Source organism: Cervus canadensis, chromosome 2 (assembly GCF_019320065.1).
Source record: "Cervus canadensis isolate Bull #8, Minnesota chromosome 2, ASM1932006v1, whole genome shotgun sequence".
NCBI lineage: Eukaryota > Metazoa > Chordata > Mammalia > Artiodactyla > Cervidae > Cervus > Cervus canadensis.
In genome coordinates, this window is record NC_057387.1 from 89884631 (window position 1) to 89888597 (window position 3967).

Sequence of the window (3967 nt, forward strand, 5' to 3'; positions counted from 1 at the left end):
ATGTCACGTGATGTGCCCAAGAGCACACAGGTAGTGCATGGGAGAGACAGGATTCAAAGACCTGTCAGCCTAAGTCCGTAACTGACTACATCCACTGTACAATGGAGCCTCTAGAAAGTGATGCCACTGGTTCTTGGGTGTATTCTGGAATGTTCCATGGCCAGGGAAATCTCTGTCTCTGACCAGTGATTTCTACAATTCAGGGCTGCTAAAGGTCTCTTGAACAGACACCCGCTATTTGAAATTTTCTTGGATTATTTATTTCAACTTTATTCATTTCCTGATTCAGTGACATCAGCATACAAGTGCAAGGAGATGAGGTAGGTAAATTACCAGGTACACAGTAGGGGTTCAGGAGAGAAGGAAGGAAGAAAGAACAGAGGGACATATGTTCTTCTTTCTTTGCTTTCTTATCTAAAGAATATGGATACAGTCTCTGCAAATTCCCATTACCTCTTTTTTTCAGCTGTCCCTTTTTAATAATAGGAACTTTCTACATCTTGTAAAAATATGTGGTCATGTTAACATGCCTAACCTGATTGTTTCCTTAAAATGCATTGGGGTTTTTTTAAGGCACACACTAAACAGTATCTTTGTTCATTTACAAAATTTTAAAATTATTTGGCACTAATTTCTCTGAGTTCTATCTTTCTCCCCAATAGGCAAAATTTCCTATTTGAGAATTTAAACCGTGCTGAAAGAGTGTTTCTCAAACTGTCACATGCATATGAATCACTCAGATCTTAATAAAATGCAGATTCTGATCCAGCAGGTCTGGGATGAATCTTTTTTTTTTTTTTTTTTCACTGCTTAAATGCATTTATTTCTTTCAAATCAAGCTGAAAAGGCAGAGAAACAACTCTATTTTTGGCCACTGGAGGAACAATGTTTGGCAATTCTCAAAAAAGAAACACAAATGACAAGTATGTAAAATACTCATTAGAAATAAGCACAAATTAAAACGAAACACTATTTTTCCTCCTATTACAGTAGCAACATGTTCATTTAAGATAATAAATACCCAGTGTCAGGAACTGCCGGGCAGGAGGATGAGGGGCTCCGCCGCTCCCAGGCGCTGCGTCAGGAAGCGGAGCCCGGGGACACATCCCCCAAGAGCCCATGGCTCACCAGCACGAGGAAATGATGGGAAAGCGTGGACAGTCAGCTTACATCACATGATTTACAAGAAACCGGAGGCAGTCTAACAGTGGATCGTTTAAACAAATTACAGCACAGGTGTACAAATGACTAGTCAACATGATGGTAGGCAGAGGTGGACATTTACTGACATGGGAAGCCCGTATTTTCTTAAATGGAAAAAGTAAGTTATGAGAGTACAATATGACCTCATATTTGTTTTTGAAAATGCTACATGAGTACACACAGAAAACCATTGAGAGGAACGTATACCACATCACCATCGGCAGTCTCTGGATGGTGCAAGTATGAGTGATTAAAAACAACTTTATACACACGTCTGTATTTATCTGCAATGAATGTATACCATTTCTGTGATTAAGGAAAGGAAAAGTCTTAATTTAAAAAACACTGCCCAGGTTTTGGCTCATAATTTGAGGGGTTGTATGTCCCCAGAGGCATCTACGTGGCTTGTCCCTTCTGACCTGAGGGGATAGGTTCAGTTTTTCTGCAAAATGCCACAATCATGGACGTCTGACCGCCCATCTGCAAGTCGGTTTTCTTCCAGAGCCTGTGAGGCTACGGCCGGGGACTGAAGCCACCTGCCCAGGTGAGAGGTGGTTGCAATACTATGTCCAAGGCCTGTACTTCAGTGGGGGACCCTTAGATTAAGTTCTGGGGGGAGGAGGGAGAAAGCAGCTGGAAAACAGGGGGAAAGGAATGTCTGTAAGGTCTCCATTGAGTCCTTGCTCCCGTTCTAGTCTCCTGAGCCTCGGAGGCAGGGGAGGCAGGAGGATGCTGGGAACCCGGCCTCAGACTCCTGAGCCAGTGAGGCATCTGAGACGACAGAACCGAGAAGGGTGCTGAACGGCGAGCTGTCGGAGCAGCCCCACCACGACGAGACGCACTGGACGGAGGTCTGGACCCTGGAGAGTCCTGCTGAGCCAGCTCTGTGCGGACTGTGTTGTCTCTCCCAGGTGCCGAGGAAGGGTGACGAGCCCAGGAAAGACATACAGAAAGCCTCGCCTGGCACAGGCCACCCCCAGCCCCCCAACCTCTCCACTCGTTCCAGGAGACGCGGGGTGCACAGCCAGGGCTGGGGTCTCCTAAGGGTGACAGACAGGAGAGCACACCTGATTTGCAGCTTGCTGACAACAGTGAGGAGCTGACCCAGAGAGAAACCACAACAGGATGTGAGGGGAAGGGGGGCCACGTCCGCCTGCACAATAAAGTCTCCATCAGCCCGGAGGAGAGGCCCCCGTGGCGGCCTCAGATGTGTCCAAAATAAGGTATTTCTGAGGGGTGGCTGGAATACTGCAGTCTGGAAATGCTTTACGCTTAGAGAATAAATTACTGCAGACAGAGTCAGCCACACAAGTCGCTCTGAGGTGCTTGCGCACTTTCCTGAAGGAGACCAAAAGGCAGGTTTCAGCGGTCAGCACCGTCGTTGAGTGCCCCAGGTCACGTGTCCTCAGGGCGAACCGTGGCTAACTCCTGAGTGGAGACAGGGAGCTCGGCGCGGGGAGGCCGGGAGGGGAGATCTGCAGGAGCACCATGTCCCAGCCAGGAGAGCGGAGCGGGGGAGAGGCTGCAATGCTTGGGGCCCTAAGGGAGTGCCCGCGCGGAGGCCACGAGGCAGCGCGTGGGCCTGGGCTGGACAGGCGGGTGGCACTCACGATGGACGGCAGTGCAGAGCAGGCGACAGGGTGGTCCCTGGGGAAAGCTTTAATAGTGGGGGGGAGCCACGTCCCATCACTCATGGGAAACCCGGTCCAAAGCCACGTAGAAACTGTCCTTGTCATCCAGGCAGTGCCAGCCAATGGGGCCCACCTCGCAGTCTGCACAGACCAGGAACTTGATGTTGCCCACGTCCTTGGTGAAGCCCACGTTCTCGAAAGTGAACATGTCCTCCACCAGCCAGTGCTCCTGCAGGAGGTCGCCCTCCGGACCACCGCCGCTGGCCAGCGCCGGCTTCTTCCTCATGGACGGGAGGAAGAGCTGGCGGCGGGAGAAGAGCGCCGTGCCGGCTGCAGCACGCGGGACCCGCAGCGCCGGCACAGCACCGCCTTCCGGTTCCGGCCCTCCTCGGACACCAGCTCGCTCGGCGGCTCCGGGGCCTCCATGGCCGCCACCCCAGCCCTCTGGGATGAATCTTAAGAGACAACATTTCTGAAACTCCAGCAAGATCTCTTTATCTATTTTTCCTCTTGTAACACAGTTCTGCACAATGCTGAGATCACCCTTGCAGGCATCCTGTTAAGTTCTAGTTGGGTCTGGCACTCCCAAGTCCTACTCCACCCTACTCACTCAGCCAATCCAGCATATCCAGCTTACCACAGGATCCCTGAATCTCCTTGGAAAGCCTAGCGACTCTCAGCGTGGAAATGGGCGGGGATGCACTCACTGGCTCTACTCCAGCCTGGGTTTCCGAATGCTCTGTGAACCCATCACCCTCTGCATCAGGTCCTAGCCTCATAAGTTTCTTAACCTTTCTGCTTAGTTCCTGGCCCAGCCTTCTCTCTCCCATACAAAATTCCTTTTCTTTCCTTCTATTTTTTCCTCTTAGGCAGAAGATACTGCCGTCTTTCACTGGGACTGAGCCTGGGAGGAGATGGCAGTGAACAAAGAAAATACTTTCTCTTAGCTTTGGGACTCCTTATGATCTTTGAAGGAGTATAGCCTAGCAGTCATAATGCAGAGCATGTTGACATTCCTTAGGTCATATGGTCTGTGTCACAGCCCTATGGGGCTGGAAGGTAGGGTTTATCATCTTTATTTTACTGACCAAGAAGTGGAGGGCTTAGAGAGGTCACGTGACTTGTCAAGATCT

General features: G+C 50.2%; 1 pseudogene; it reads right to left on the bottom strand.

Moving 5' to 3' along the window:
* Positions 1 to 2844: 2844 nt before the first annotated feature.
* LOC122436986 lies at positions 2845 to 3271 on the bottom strand (annotated as a pseudogene).
* Positions 3272 to 3967: the final 696 nt, after the last annotated feature.